Source organism: Cotesia typhae, unplaced genomic scaffold (assembly GCF_013202065.1).
Source record: "Cotesia typhae breed Kobodo isofemale line unplaced genomic scaffold, CoteBio_Ctyphae scaffold_45, whole genome shotgun sequence".
Lineage (NCBI taxonomy): Eukaryota > Metazoa > Arthropoda > Insecta > Hymenoptera > Braconidae > Cotesia > Cotesia typhae.
In genome coordinates, this window is record NW_027423777.1 from 3,335,392 (window position 1) to 3,353,090 (window position 17,699).

The 17,699-nt window shown below is 25.9% G+C and overlaps 1 protein-coding gene and 1 long non-coding RNA gene across 3 annotated transcripts in view; one reads left to right on the forward strand and one right to left on the reverse strand.

Annotated features, from left to right (window-relative positions):
- Positions 1-17,699, reverse strand: part of LOC141536916 (uncharacterized) — a 121,652-nt gene that overhangs the window by 101,882 nt on the left and 2,071 nt on the right. The window contains exons 3-4 of the long non-coding RNA XR_012480818.1: positions 17,046-17,188; positions 3,016-3,196 (exon numbers count right to left, since the gene is read on the reverse strand). This is a non-coding gene — a long non-coding RNA (uncharacterized LOC141536916). The remainder of the gene's footprint in view (positions 1-3,015; positions 3,197-17,045; positions 17,189-17,699) is intronic.
- LOC141536912 (5-hydroxytryptamine receptor-like) overlaps positions 1-17,699 on the forward strand; it is a 77,326-nt gene that overhangs the window by 25,397 nt on the left and 34,230 nt on the right. The gene's annotated exons all lie outside the window — the stretch shown is intronic.

Below are 17,699 nucleotides of genomic sequence, written 5' to 3' on the forward strand. Positions count from 1 at the left end.
TTATCAATTTTTTTGAAAATTTGTAAAATTTGTTAAAATTGTAATATTCAACTTTTTTTTTCTTTTAATTGTTTATCTTTTTATGTATTTAAAAAAAAAATATATATATACATATCAATAAAATCAAATAGAAATTTCGTTCAAAAAAATAAAAATTAAAATGGTTGACCCCACTTGTAAATATTTATCAAGTTCTCTCATAATTTTTTCGTATTCTAAAAATTAAGACCAAAATTTTAAATCTTATTTTCTGAAACTAATATTTTTTTGCATCTTTTTTTACTTAATCCCTAATTTTTGAATTAAATTTATCTATCAATAATAAGAGATACATAAATTTGATAAAGATTTTTTTTTTTTGTAGAGAATAAAATTTCCTCATCAATTTTTTCGCATATTCAATATTTGACCTACAATTTCAAAAATGACGTAAGCAAGTATTTGTTAAATGAATATCCCCTTTCTTTTTGGAAATAAAAATAACTAAACAAACATAAAAAAAATTCTCTGTGTCAATTTATAAATAATAAATAGCAAGATAAAATTTTCTGAACCGTACAAATCGAATAAATAAAAACTTTTCTGCATTGACAGTCGACAAAACTTATCCCTATAGAGTTGAAACATGTGTCCAAGTAATACGACATTTAAATTCCGACATATTGATGGCAATAAAATTTTTACTTAATCTCAAACACAATGCTTTTTATCTCTATTACTATTATTCTCGAGATTTATGACGTGAAACTCTAATCTGGCGAGCGTGAGCGTATTCGGTATTCGAGCAAAAAAATGAAGAGATGTCTAGACTTTAGCTCGAGACCTTAAGTAGTAAACTTAGGTTTCGGTACTTAATTATTATCGCTATAACTGTTATTTTTATTTTTATTTTTATTAGCTCTGGAATAGCAAGAGGTCAAAGTGCCTTTTTTAACAAATACAAATACAAGAAAACTCTTAATCCGATACAGATGACTGTTTGTCAGAACCTTTTATAGATGGTAATAAAATTTATAATTCTGGGTTTTCCTTTTATTTTTCTCAATGGGATTGTTTTATTGCCCTTTAGGCTAGAGACTGCTCGATCTCTAGACTGTAGACTACTCTACTCGGCCCGCAGAGCTCAGACCTGCAATGAATACTCAAAAGGATCAGCTTACCAAATATTTAACAAAGTAACCTAATGCTACATTGAATTTACTACTTAGGGTCTATTCTCGTCTCATAAATGGATTCATTAATAAAAGTACACCAGTAAATAACAGCTTTCACTTTTTTAAGTAAATACTGTTTTATTTTTCTAAATTTATTTCTCAGAAAAATGAAATTTTTGGTAGATTAAAATTTTTTAGATTTTTTAACGACTTGAATTATTTGGATCAGAATTCTAAGATTTGATAGTAATTCTTTAAAATTCAGAACTTTTGAGAAAAAAAAAATTATGCCGAATGAATAGAAGCAAGCGATTACAGGAAGCGAGTTTAATATTCAGAATGAGTACCGTAAATAATAATGCGTAAAACGATCAACATTTTATATATTTCCGCAAGTATTAATATTTGAAAGTATGCAAATGAAAAATATATATTTACACAAATATTTACAGAGCCAGCGGGAATATGAAGTACTCGGTGAAATAAATAGAACTAAAAGAGTACTTTTCATCGAAAGTAACAAATGTACAAATGTTGGACCGATTTCATCAGAATGAAACGAATTTTCGGCAGACTGAACGCGAGCATGAGATGTAACCTAATATATAACACATAACGAACCAATCGATCTGACCAATATATTTTTTACACGCTAGAAACTAGGAATTGCTTCATATATGTCGCTGAAATCTCAACGCTATATTTAGAGCATCTGCACGTGACATACTCTAGTCTGGGATTTTATATAAAAGCGCAACTAATAACTGTATGCTCGCCTCAAAATCTGGCACTTTTTTTTTTTTTTATTTTCTATGGCTTATTTTTACGAGATGGCTGTCGATTTAAATTTGGCAAATAAAAATAAAAAAAATTTTATTCGAGAGAAATATTTTTGATCAAAAAAATAACTTTGATGAGATTCAGTTTCATTCAAAAGTTTTTCGTCTTTAAACTCATTTTTTAGATTGATTTGAATTTTATTAAAAATTAGTTTTTGGTTTCGCCGCTAGATGGCTTCGACTTCTCGCTTGCAGAAATATCTTACCAGAGTATGTATAAGGGACCAAACTTTCTTTTATTAACGAAAGACATTATTAAAATTGGATTACAAATTAATTAGTTACAAAAAGAGTTTCTTATCATTTTTTAATTTGCAAAATTTCACCAGCAATTTCAATTTTAATTCTTTTTCATACAGAAATTTAAATTCTAAATTAATGTCATTCAAATCTCTACTCTCAACAGTTATTTTTATGCCCTCGTCCCGATTCCTGACGAAGGTGTCCCTATTTTTGTACCATCTAAAAATCTGGCAAATTCTTCATTGAATCAAACTTAATATCTTCAAACGAGCGTAAAAATTTTCCTTTTTTTCCGTGAGTGTTTTATCAAAATGAATAAAGTTAATTAATTGAAAAAACATTGACGCTTGAAGAGTAACATTTTTATTCATAAAATTGTCCCGACGCACACACCAGGGTGTGTAAATATTAAAATGTTTACCCTGTTCGCTCGATTATTTTTCATGTAATATCCTTGCTTTTTTAGTTAATTAAATTCATCACTGTACTAATAAAATTCATTCTAGTTGAATTATTTCAAAATTGAATTTTTAACAGGAAAAAAAAAAAAATTATAAAATATTTGCTCGTAAAAAATCGGTGAACAAACGATTGATAAATTTAATAGCCGATAAATAAACTGGTAATAGACCTGTCACCCTTTAAGCCTCCAGATTTATAGGATTTAATTTTGTTTGAGCCAAAGCAGTTAAGCTTTAAATATTATAATCGAACGTTGATAAAAAATGATCTACGTGCTATAAAATTTCACGCGTGATTTTAAAAATTATATATTATACCTGGATAACAAAAGAGATTCAGTGATCCGATGCTTGTTGTACAGAACATCCAAATTTGTGGAGGACATTCAGGAGGCATGAAATTGAACATTAGTCATTGGTCCCGTTCAGATGTCCGGGGGTCGCGATATACGCCACATATGGTCGTCAGAAGTGTTCGTAAGGTCACGGGAATAACAATCTGGAAAATAAAATAAAATAAAAAAAAAAAAAAAAAAAAAACAATTTGATATCTAAGCCATAATTCAGAGCGGTCAGGCTGCATCAGACAGATAAGACCTGGACATTAATCTGCAACCTGTAGATAATTTATCCCGAGCGTTATTTGAATTAATAGTACCTTTTGCAATTATAAAATCAGGGAAATAAATTTTGGTGGTAATTTGTTGAATGTAATAATTTTTATTTAATTATTAACTGAGGTAAGAATTTATTAACTGTTGATAGATTTTTTTATTTGAAAATATTTTTACTTTATTGAAGTTAACTAAATTATTTTTTAGCTTAAGTATTAATAAATCATTTATTAATAGTTGATAAAGTTTAATGAATATTAACAGATTTTTTTATCAGTGTAAATAAAGAAAAATAAATAACTTTGTCTGGGATTCGAATCCTAGACCTTTGCAATTTTTTTTGAGAATTAAATATCCAGATTTTAGAACTCTACCTATGAGAACGGTAGCCACCTAGCAGAAATTTTTTGAACTAACTAACTTTTTCATCCAATTTATTTTTTCTTTTTGTTTTAAATTAATTAATTGACATTATTACACGCACTGATAGAAGAATTTATTAACTGTTAATAAATTCAATTATTTGTAAATTTAATAATTATTTACAAGTGGGGTCAATCGCACTTTGGACCATAACTAGGTGAAAAATTACCAGTTTCAAATTTTTTTTATTTTATTTGTTTATACGGTGTAATTATGATAAAAAATGTCGTGAAAGGAAAAAATAAAAATTTGGATCGCTTTTTTGCCTTTAAAAGTAGAAAAAAATTTTGGCTTTCATGTTTTTGGATAAAATGTCTACTTCATCTTTTTTTTCATGTTGTTGATATATTTTTTTTGTAAAGTGCATAAAAAAAAACGAGAAGATAAATATTTAATAACTGTTAATAAATATCTATCAATTTATTCAATATGTTAAAAAAATATTTATCGACAGCGAATAGATCTTATCAAATATTAACAAATCCTTCTTGTCAGTGTAATATTTTTTATAAAAATGCTAAAAAGTTTGTTGAAAAATTTGTAATGTAAATTCTGAACTATCCAATTTATTTTAAAAAGTTGCATATGAATCGGTGATATCGAATATGTAACAAAGTTTAATATCTTTTATAAGCAATATTGAGTTTCGATTATGTGATCCCGAACGTGACATCTTTCGCAAAATGCTAAATTGTTCATTTTATATTCCCGTGAGCGCAGTGTAAGATGTATATGTAGATATATGTATATGTGTATGGTTTTTTTCATCCGCAATGTACTTGCCGAGCAAGATAGATACAAAAATAAAATAAAAATGAATTATTATGTCGATTTAACAGTCACTGATTCCAACGACACATGAACGTAAATCTTCTCTGGCTGGCATTTACTTACGGATTTAGCTAAATTCGTAATCCGATTTCTTCAAGTAACATTATTCTTCTTTTGCGTTTCAAGTGGGATTTTATAATCCTGACATTTTTATTACTTTATAAATGCTATTTTCATAATTCAAATAATGGTTATCCTTTTTTCATTTCATTTTATTTTTATTTTTATATATTACGGTCCATCTTACACGGGAAGGCCGAGATTTATGTGGCTACCATCTCAGATGCTATTAAGCCCCATCTGTAGCGAAAAAAATTTCAGATGGTAACCGCATGCAGATTATAGGAAGTATCTAGATAGAACTGGACCTTTTAACAGGTTCGGTGAACGAAAAATTCTATTTTTTATTAAGTTTTTACGTTATTAATAATTCTTCCTTTAAATTGATTAAAAAGTGAGTAAATTGATTCTAAAATTGCAATCCTAAAGTTTGCTGAAAATTCTGAAATTTTTTTTTCTCTTAAAGATTTGGTGATCTTTCTGATAATAATTATAACATAATCATATTACTCATAATAAATATACGAATTTTGGATTACAACAATTCGAGAAGTCTGTTCAAATACCGGTCCCATTTTTGTAAATATTCAAGTACTGGGTACTTTACCTTATAGATAAATCAAATTAAATTTTTTCATCTTAGCCGGAATTAAAATTTTAAATTTTACTTCAATCATGTCCGATTAAACTCCGTCTTTAGAATGTTTAAAACTGATATTCTGGATTAAATACTGAAGATAGAAAAAAATCATAAGATACTTTTTTTGTAAGAAATTGAATCTTCTTTCAAAAAAATTCTTGTCAATTTTTCGATATCTCTTATCGTTTACTTGTTATTTTAATTTTATCTTCAATATATATTTGACAGTAATTTTATTGAATTATTTCATCATTATTATTATTATTATTATTATTATTATTATTATTATTATTATTACTGTCACAAAATACTGTATAATTTTTTACTCACATAAAAATAACTTTTTCGATTCTCAAAATTAAAATACTTATTTTTGTCAATATTTACATATCTGATTTTTCTAATAACTAGAATTTGAATTTGCGCGCGCCTAATTATAGAGTTTGCATATATTTTCATGCTTATGATATATTCGACTAACCACATCACGAATAAATTGATGTCACATACATTTCATCTTAATTTTATATTAAGGAAAAGAACAAAATCGCGGGTTAATATTAATGCAAAATAAAAAAATTTTTTTAATAAAAAAAATCACCGAATTTAGCGATTGACAGCTAGCTTATTTTGAATTTGATTAAAAATTTCTGGACTATTTTCGGACAAAACACCGCTGCCCTAGATCTATTATTTATACAATCTTTTATCGATGCGGATGCGCGATAGGTGAAAATGAAAGGACGCGCTTTGAATAAGAAATAAAAAAAAAAAAAAAAAGTAATTAATTCAGCAGACTTTAAATGCCTCGCCTCAGGACTGTTGGCAAAAATGTTTTTTTTTTCTCCACAAGCTGTTTCCGAGTCAAGTTAATAAAAGTCTTTTAGAAACAGTCAACTATAAAAATTAACTTCTAATAACATGAAAATAAAAAAACGCTTTAGAGAAACCTCATCTCAAAATTTCAATTCAAATTTATTTTTCTTTCACCAAACTTCGTTTTGCAATTAAAAAACCTGCCGCTGTACTCAATTTTTCCCGGAGCTTTTTATCGGAGTGGCAACAATTTCTTTCTCTTCGGATTTTTTATCGTCATTAATAAAAGATTACTGATCTACTCGTTAAAGAATCTTCAGTGTAATTACAATGCGAATTTTTATAAAATAAAACTAAAAAAAAAAATTACAAGAGTTTAGAGGCGTTCGATCGGAATTATTGGACGGTTTTACACAAAAAAGTTTCACCGCTTTCTTCTCCCTCACGTACTTAATCTTTTTACTTTATTTTCTTTTGCTTCTCATCATTCCCGATTTTTTTAAAATCTTTTTATTCTCTCGGCTTTTTGTTTCCTTTTGCACGTTATATTTTTTCGGTACTGCCCAGAAATTACTGGCAATTCATCTCTTGATTTTAAAGTTTTTTTTTTTTTTTTTTTTTTATATATATATAAAACTCTGTCAATTTTAAGAAACATATAAATAGCGAGACCGTGCTTGAAACTAGTAAGTTTTTCTGTTAAGTCCGAGGAAATTAAAAATTTTTATTTTATTTTCTCAACAAAATTAGACGCTGTGTATTGTAAAGAAAGTTACCAATTACTTTTTAATTTAACGAAAATAATTAAATAAAAATAATATCAACACGGGACACTTGGAAATTATTTTTTATATTGAATGACGAGTTTTTAGTTTTGATAACGAGTTTATTCATCGCTAATGTTAGAAATTCGTTAATTTAATTTGTTAAAATGTTATAAAAAGTTAGTTAAAAAAAAAAAGGAATGTAAGGAGTAGAAATTTATAGAACAACAATTTTGGAGAAGCGATAATTCAAAAATAGTGATATAAAAAAAAAACAATTTGACAGCTAAAATATGTACATGTAAGCTAAAAAAGATTTTTTTGAGCTACCAAAAATTTGAAAAATGATTGAAGAGAATAAAGTAATTAAATCTTAATTTGTAGATGTTTATTTAAGATCAAAATTTGAATTGTAATTATTATTTGATCCTTTTAAAAAGTTTTCATTAATCTTATCAATTTTGTAGCAAAATTTGGGTTTCTTTAAATTCCTACAGAATTTTCATTAATATTACCAAAGTTTTAAGAAAAATATTAAACGTTTTATCATTTTCAAAAAATCTAACATCGCTTAACAAGTATGAAATGTATGTAATCTTTAATGTTTGTAAATTTATGTTTGAAGTATTTTTTTGTTCGTTAGAAACTGCACTTTCAGGAAAAAACTTGAATTTTAAAAAACTCAAGTTGCGTATGAAATGTCTTTCACAAAATAATATAATTTATTTAATGCTGTTAGATGGACGGAGGAGTTGATAAGATGGTTCATCTTTATAAGCAAGGAATGTAATCCATAAATGCTTGTAAATTTACGTTTGAAGTCTCTTTCTGTTCGTTAGAAAGTGTACTCTAGAAAAAAAAACTTGGATTTTAAAGAACATATGTTGCATATGTAATGTCTTTCACAAAAATAATATAATTTTTAACAAACTGAAAGTTTGGATTGTAATGAGTAAAAAAAAAATTATTTGATTTTTTTAAATAGCTAAATAAAAAAATATTCTCGGATGCAATACAATTTTCTTGTCTCGGCTTTTATTTCTTATTATTTTCTAAATTCAAGCAAACTTGTTCTCCATTTAGTCGAAAAATGAAAGCACTCAACATTTAATTAGAATCATCAAATTAACAATTTTGAAGAAACATTTTAGCATCCAAGACTGCAATAATAAATTTCCACCCGAAAAAATAAAAAAAATTAAAAAAATTAGCATCCAGTTAATGGGCACAATAAATGTAAACAAATAGACTGGAAGTAAAAGCCAGTGAAAATAATTAAATAGAATGGAATAATAGTGATATGTAAATGGTCTAGACATTTAAATTTGTTCTAATTGAATGACGATTATTCGTCTGATGCCGATGAATTTAGTTTTCCTCGCGGAGACCTACATTCTACTTATACTACTAGCTTCATTATACAAACGCAGTAGTAGAGTGTTGCGCTGTTGTATCCTTCGGATAACGAATCACTCGGTCAGTTAATAGTCTGCAGTCTCTGCTCAACACCAACTACATAGTTTATAAATATATATGTATATGTCTACGTATGTTTAATTCTAATTTCACGCGGCAATTACATTCTAAAGCACTCACTATTTTAACACATAACACATATGTGTTTATTAAATCCATTGTATGGACTTTGATTCATGACTAATGTTTAGTTTGTTCCCGTCATGTTTAGCTAAGCTCTATTATAGATATACTAAATTTTGTGCTTTACAGTAAGCGGGAATATTACAAGTTGAATCATTTATCTTTCGCCTCAACTATTATCTCCAGCGAGCTACTTTACAAGAGTAATGCTACTTAATATCAAGATTTTATGGATATAATAATAATCTATCGGCGAAAAAATAATAACGTGAATTATGGTCCCGAGGTGCCCATTTTTTACCATCCTTTTATCTAGTATGTATACCTCAACGTATAAACTAATAAACTTTTATTAAACTGTATCTACTCACTTTAACATACATTTATTTTAAATTGAGTAAAAATTATTTAATATTTATAATTTTACATGGAAATTACACGGAAAAAATACGTTGTAAAATTTACAAAATTCTATCTATAAGTCGACTTATGTAATATTTACAGAACTTAATAGATTATTTTTACGTGGTAAATTCTGTTAATTTAATAAATTCAGTCTGTAATTATAATATAACTTTTTCTGTTATTATTACTAAAAATTTATTGTAATTAATTAAAAAGCATTACTTGAGTCAGAATCATTGCAAACTAATTTATATCACGGTTTTTAATTTTTTTCAAAAATTTTAATTTTTCTCATTTTTTACAGTCTACTTCAAGACAAATTATTTTTTTATAATCAGTAAAAAAAAAATTTCTTCACATATGATAAAAATTTTAAATTTACTAGTAACAGATTATTATTTAGATTTTTAATCAATAATCAAAGATAATTTTAATTCAAGAAGTTACTTTGTAACGATCACATAATATTCTTATAGCCCTGAATAAAAAAAAGTATTGAAAAGTATCGGATTGACTAGAAAACCAATACTTTTTTCTTTGTCTCAATACTTTCTTTTTTTTTTTTAATCAGGAAAATTTCATAGAATTTATCTGTAAATTCTCACAAGTAATAATATATACTGTGGAAATTTTGAAGATTATTCTCTGTAAATTTTACACAATTGTTTTTTCCGTGTATTCTGTTTTTGTCAAAAATGTGATACAAAATTAAAAATTAAAAAACTATAATCAAATATTAAAAATATGAAAAAATCATAAAAAACCTTTTTTTGTAGCAAATTTAATCCTCTATCTAAAAAGTCCTTGTCAATTTCCCTCTATCTCATAATTGAGCCAAAATTTTAATTTCAAATTTGAATTAATTTGTTTAGAAAGTTTAAAATTGAAATTCTATTTAATTTAATTTATTTTAATTTTCTATGAAAGTGATTCTTATCAGTTTTTCTATATCTCTCACCTTTCAGCCAGAATTTGAATTTAAATTGATATCTATAATTAATTTTTGAAATTAAAAAATTTTTAAATTAAATTAAAAAACAAATTATTTTTTTATACTTCTTTAATAAATTATTCACGCTTTCTAACGAGCTCATTAATAATTTTTTTATATCAATTCATTGAACAGTTTGATGATTGAATTTAATTGATGGTTAAAAAAAATCAATATTTATTTAAAGAAATAGAACTGAGTAATTAGATTAAACTATAACTATTGAAGCGATTATTTTAATTCAACTCATTAAACATGATTGCAATTTTGCACTTGTCGGCTAAGTTCAAAGTTTAAAGATCTAAGAAATGTTGTATTATACTTATAATATAAGTATGCTAGCTAATTGCACAAAGCTCGCTACAAGAGCGTGAAATACCACTGTTTAATTTTAAAATCCACTTGCACTCCCTCATATACACGGCTAGAATGTGAGCATAAATATATGTGTGCACAGACATTCTGATAAAACGAGGTAATTTTAGGTGGAGAGTTTAGTTACACGAGATGTTCTCGGCTCGTCTTACTTTTTTGACTAATAAAGACTACGTGTTTGCATATTAATTTAATTATGTATTTTTCACATTATCCATGTTTCGTTAGGATTGTTTGCTGAGAAAATTTATGCTAGAATTTAATGTGGCACTTGTTTATTTTAGAGCGTTTACAGCCAAGATATGATTTTTAAGCAATTCATTTAGTTTACAAAAATTCTATAAAAATAATTCTTTTAGATAACTAATATTAAAATCAAAATATTGAAAATACTGTCAAAAAAAAATTTTTTTTCCCTCAAGAAAATAATTAAAAAGAAAAATATTTTCTTGGCTCAAGCGAACTTTTTTTTCTGTGTAGAATATAAACACGAGGATGTAATTTTAAAAATTCTAAATTTCTACACAGAAAGAAAGTCTTGAGTCAAGCGTAAATTTTCTTAAATCAAGAAAATCTTAAGGAAGATTGAAAATTTCTTGAATGAAGTTAAAATTTTTTCTTGCTCCAAAATAACTTCGGTCTTCCTTATAATTTTCTTGGTTCAAGAAATATTTTTTTCTCTGTAGCCAAATAACAATCTGATAAAATAAATATTTAAAAAGATCAATTTTCCGATTTTTTATTTTATTTCAATTTTTTCTAAAATTTAACACAATATTAAGCTAATCAACATTTTGGTCTAAAAATCTCTTGAGGATGCAAAAATAATTCTAAACTTCTAAAAAAATATCAAACTGTTTAGCCTAGAAACCTTGTAGAGAATAGAAAAATAAAAAGGTCTTCGCCAATTTTTTCATATTTCACATCTTTTAGCCAGAATTTTAAATACAAAATTTTGGCATAAATATTAGAGATAAAGAAAAATCAAAAGAGAAATTAATTTAGTATTTTAGCCAAAATGAGTAATTGTCTCACTAACGATTATTCTAAGAAATCTTAATCCAAAGAACTTGTCATCAATTCCAAACAATTAAAATAAAACCCAAGTACTGCAACGGAGTTAGACGAGCAAGTAATCCAGTGAGAAAATATGTTATACAAAATAAGTAAAATAAGCCGGTCATCCTCATCAGTAACCAGAATTTGCCGAGCTCTCTAAATACCGAGTTGTTTCTGGACATAACGTGACATCCCGGATTTAATTTCTGGAGTAGGAAAGATGAGTGACATCACCTGCTATGGTGATCCCCGTACTAATACTGCACGGAGGGAATACCAATTATGCAGATGAGTCTAGTCCGTTTGTATCATATGGTTGTCTAACTGACAGACACAGTTCCTCAGTATTAATCAGAGACAACTCGAACGTTACTGCTATCACTGATGCCTCTAGCCTCTACTCTGGTCTCTATACACGAAACCAGTACTCCAGTACCAAGCAACAAGATACAGACACTCACGACAGAAACGGGACCGGCCGAGTACTCAGTAATTAGAATTTCTGATTATTTCAGATATTATTTTCTAGTTTACTAGTGATTAAAGTTACACTGTCTGAGCAAGCCCTGATTTACAAAGTTTAATTAACAGTACTTTAAATTAAAACTTACTAATAACCTTTTATTTGCATGTTTACCTCTACTGCACGAGCTTGCAGCGTCAATTTAACTTGTTTGTTTATTCAATGTGAAGTAGTCCTAGTCTTACTCAATCATTCCACGGTTGTCACATTATTTTTGTTTTTTAATTATAAATTATTTATTGTAATAAATTTACTAATTTTTTTTAGCCTCTTAATTTGATAAAATTAGATCAACTTTTTTACAATAATAAAAAAAATTATTCGATTAGAAAAAATTTTAATATAAATTTAAATTTTATAATTAAAAAAAAAAATTATTAGTCAGAGAATAAAATATCTAATTTTTTTTTTAGAATTAATAATTAAATAAAATTGTTAATAATTTAATTTAATCAATGAGAAAAAAAAATTTTTTTTATCTAAATTACAAATTGAATAAAAATTTTTATTTAAAAAAAAAATACCACGACTGAATAATAATTATAGAACGTTTAATAATTATTTTTTGATTAGAAAGCATATTGCCGGGTCATATAATTAATGGCTGGTGATTAGCGATAGGGAATGATTGATAGGCGGGTGAGAGAAAATAACAAATAGCGTTGGAATGAATGATAACGATACGAGTAATGATGAGAAATGAATAAAGAGATTCAACTATATCTGAAACCGATAACATTTATCGGTTTTCATCCAGTTGTACATCAATAGCCTAGAGTCTAAAGCAGAGCCAGTCAGTCAGCTTCCCTATGGATATATATATATATAATATTATTTCTGATACGCATTCATATACAGACCCTCAAACTAGATCCTGCAATCCTCGTGCTGATGGTTTCTCTGTCGATGAGGATTATTTTGAAAAGAAATATCGATCTTACTAATACTGTCCTATATAAATGGAAAGCGCGTAAATTTGACACTAAATAAACTCACTGATTGATTCAGACTGATTAAAATAAGAACATTTTTTAATTCTAAAAGTAAAACATATGTTCATGTAAAATTTAAATTAATCAATGAGAAATTAGAAATTTTTCTTCTAATTTTTTTTCAGTCAGAATTTGAACACAAATTGATATCTTTAATTTAAGTCACTAAAATCCAAAAAAAAATATTTTTTATTATAATTTATTATTTAGTGATCATATATTATCACTGGAAAGAATTACCAACGGAGATAATAAATGCTGAGAGTCTCAAAGTGTTCAAGAATAGATTGTTTGACTACTTATTCAAACTATTCTACGCTAATATTAAGTAAAAGTCACTGAAGATATAACGTTAGTTCTTCATTTAAATTTATAAGAAAATTGTTTGAAGTAACTGAAAAATATTTACTGTTAACTACAAAGTAGGGCATTGTTATTTGAATTTTGTAAATATATTAAGACGTTATTTCAAGTTAGTTTCTCAATTAAATTAAAACCTAAATTAAAAATACTAAATTGAAATTGCACGGAAAAAATACGTTGTAAAATTTATAGAAAAATTTTAAAAATTCTATCTATAAGTCGACTCATGTAACATTTACAGAACTTACTATGTTATTTTTACGTGGTAAATTCTGTTATTATAAATCTCTAAATTTAATAAATTTAGTCTGTAATTATAATATAACTTTTTCTGTTATTATTATTGGAAATTTATTGTAATTAATTAAAAAGCATTACTTGAATCAGCATCATTGCAAACTAATTTATATCACGGTTTTTCATTTTTTTCAAAAATTTTAATTTTTCTGATTTTTTACAGTCTACTTCAAGACAAATTAATTGTTTATAATCAGTAAAAAAAAAAATTTCTTCACATATGATAAAAATTTTTAATTTACTATTAACAGATTATTATTTAGATTTTTAATCAATAATCAAAGATAATTTTAATTGAAGAAGTTACTCTCCAACAATCACATAATATTCTTATAGCCGTGAATAAAAAAAAGTATTGAAAAGTATCGGATTGACTAGAAAACCAATACTTTTTTCTTTGTCTCAATACTTTTTTTTTTAATCAGGAAAATTTCATAGAATTTATCTGTAAATTTTACAAAAAAATACGTAGTTTTCAGGTAAACTCACAAGTAATAATTAGATATTTTTTCTGTAAATTTTACACAGTTGTTTTTTTCCGTGTATCTATTCCAAAAATAAAATAAATACACTCAGTATAATAAAAATAAAAAAATTATCAAATTTGAAATTCTACAAGAAAAGTAAAATTTTTAATTTTTAATCATAAACTTATTATCACATGCGTATTAATAATAATAGACCGAAAAATAATAACCGCGAAAATTGTCCGAGATAAATTATACCCCTTGTAGCTTCTCTAAATTCCACTACACGTTTTGCACCCAGGATTTAACTCAACACCTAACCAAGGACCGTCCAATATATCTTTAATTTATAATTAAACCAAGGTACGTTCATCTACACTACATACATATATTTATACACTACACTGCTCGCTGAAAATTATTCTGGAGATATTTAGCGACATAACATCGCATTACATCTGGAGAATATCAGCATAAAATAGTCTGGATTTGTAAATTATTTGGAATGTGATAAAATTTTAATTACCGGTGTTTGCTTCTAAATTTAATTACAGATTGTAAGTTTATTTATTTATAATAATTGTAATTCTGATGTTTAATTATATGTTAATTGCATTTAATTCCTCGACATTCGATCGCGTCAAAGTTATTCAAAATATTTTAATTAAATTCGTTTTTCCATTGTCATTTAATTATAGAGCACACCTTGGTACACAATGAATATTTAATGGCATTTTTATTTGTTTTATAGAATAATATGGAAATTAAAAAATTTTACAACTCGAATAAATTGAGTTAAATTATGAAGAAGATTTGATTATTCTGAGTGAATAAATTTTTTTTCAAGGGTAATAAGCTCAAGAATTTTTTTGTCACGATTGTAAGAAATTTTTAAATATTTTAGTAAAAAAATTGAGTTAATTTTTACGAGAACAAATTTTATAATTAAATCAAACAAAGGATGTTTTTTACCTCGAAATAATTAATAGAATTAATATTTTTAAATTAATTAAGTTCAGCTTTTTATGTAAGGAAGCGCCGCGGGGAAAGTTAATGAAAAAAAAAAAAAAATTAATTAGCAGCGTTTTATCGATTTACAGATGATGTAAACTCTTTATGAAAAACTAAACGGGTTTTCCTCAACTCATTTACCGCCGGCACTGGTTTTGTGCTGTAATTAATGCTATAGGCTATAGTTTTATTCAAAAGGAAATTGAAGGAATTAAAATTCATTTATTGTGTTAACGTTTGACCGCTTGTTTTGTTCATTTATCTATTTACTTCTGCATGGAAAAAACAACTGTGTAAAATTTACAGAAAATAATCTTCAAAATTTCCACAGTATATATTCTTTAAAATTTACAGAAAAAATATGTAATTATTACTCGTGAGTTTACGTGAAAACAACGTATTTTTTTGTAAAATTTACAGATAAATTCTATGAAATTTTCCTGATTAAAAAAAAAGTATTGGTTTTCTAGTCAATCCGATACTTTTCAATACTTTTTTCTTTGTCTCAATACTTTTTTTTATTCAGGGCTATAAGAATATTATGTGATCGTTGCAGAGTAACTTCTTGAATTAAAATTATCTTTGATTATTGATTAAAAATCTAAATAATAATCTGTTAATAGTAAATTTAAAATTATTATCATATGTGAAGAAATTTTTTTTTACTGATTATAAAAAAAAAAAAAAAATTGTCTTGAAGTGGACTGTAAAAAAATCAGAAAAATTAAAATTTTTGAAAAAATTAAAAACCGTGATATCAATTAGTTTGCAATGATGCTGACTCAAGTAATGCTTTTTAATTAATTACAATAAATTTTTATTAATAATAACAGAAAAAGTTATATTATAATTACAGACTGAATTTATTAAATTTAGAGATTTATAATAACAGAATTTACCACGTAAAAATAACATAGTAAGTTCTGTAAATATTAGATGAGTCGACTTACAGATAGAATTTTGTAAATTTTACAAACTTTTCTATAAATTTTATACCGTATTTTTTCCGTGTTCTAATCGGTCAAAAATATTCTAGATTATTTTAGAAACTTTTAAAACATTCTAAAAAATTTGAATTTTAACTAAAATTTTAATTATAATTTTACTAATAAAAATCACTGTTTAAAACTAGTTTTATAATAATTTTAATGAAATAATATGAATTTTTCATAACTTAAAAATTTTATCCGGGTCAGAAATATACACACCAGATTTACTAATTAAGAAATTAATATAATAAAAAATTAATTATCAGTAAATACTGGCATTTTCCCCTTATAAATTTTACAACGTATTTTTTCCGTGTGGATATAGATTCTATAGAAGTGCATTACACCTATTCATAGAAACCAGAAAAAAAAAAGGTATTAACGACTAATCTATTTTGAATTTCGACTAGCGGTTTAACAGAATTGTCATATTATGCCCCAACCCAAGCAATAATATCATAATTTATTACACTTTCAAAGAGGCCATGATAAATTGTTTTTAAGACCTGCGGTTGGATCTAATTAGTTAGTTTAAAAAAAAATAAAATATTTAATTTGTATGAGACATAATTAATAATTTAAAATTACATAATAATTGCAATAAATATATATTTACGCAATTCATATTTAACTAAAGCTCTTAACTTTTATTTATATCGCTGTCATTGTACTGTACTGTATAGGATTGCTATCACGAGTTTCGGAAACTCGTTTTTCTAACTACAATAGAACCGAATCGAATCGTTGAGTGGAAGTACTTTTGGCGAATTGGGCATTGAAAGGAAATTTATATAAATTTTTTACTTATTTTGTTTCGATTTACTTTACCGCCTGCTATTTCACTAATTGGATATATCCATAACAATAAAAAAAAATTTAATAGCCAAAGTTTTATTGTTTAAAACTTTTGAATTGCTCCAGCTGAGTCACTAGATTTGTAAGTTGAAAATAAACATTATAGAATTTAAATTAAGATGTCTTTTTTTTTAATATTAAAAACTTGTAAAAAAAATTTTCTTGATGCATGTAATAAAAAATATCTAGAATTAAAACAACTCTTTAATAGTGAGTCATAACTATATTATTATGTAAATAAAAGCGATTTAAATGTAAACTATCGCTTACTTACGACATAAAAATTTTCCTTCATAAATTCAACTGTTCCCTCCAGAATTTATTGAGCCGTTAAATTTTATTGTTTAATAAAAATTATTGCGTGAAACGACGTGATGAGTTGACAGATTCCAGGGGATGATAATTTAATTGTTTTATCTGAAATAAAAATGAATATTAATGTTAGTGTTAATATTAATATTGAGATAATTTATTGAGCTGGATAAAAATTGATTGCTTCGAAATAATCGATAATTTAATCAGCAGTTTAATAAACCACAATTGTCCTGTACACACAATACAGAGAGTGCATGACACACAATTATTAATTTTCGAGTTTGGCATACGTTTGGTTGTGCAATATAATAATGCATTCATTAAAATTAATTAAAACTTAGTTCGGATGCCAGATGAGAGCAAGTGTCGTTGTCATGACAGCGTGTATTGTGACGTCAAACTCGAATTCTCTCCGATGCAAATAATCCACAATGATATTTTATTAAATCTACTATTTACAATTTAAATTTATAATGCCTCGTTATTTTGTTTGTCAATATAATTAACTTATTAATTGTTCTCTGACTTTTTTTCACTTTCATAAATATAAGTATTTATAAATTATTCTTCGCTGAGAGAAATAAATCAATCTAGTTGCTGAGATTCGATATCT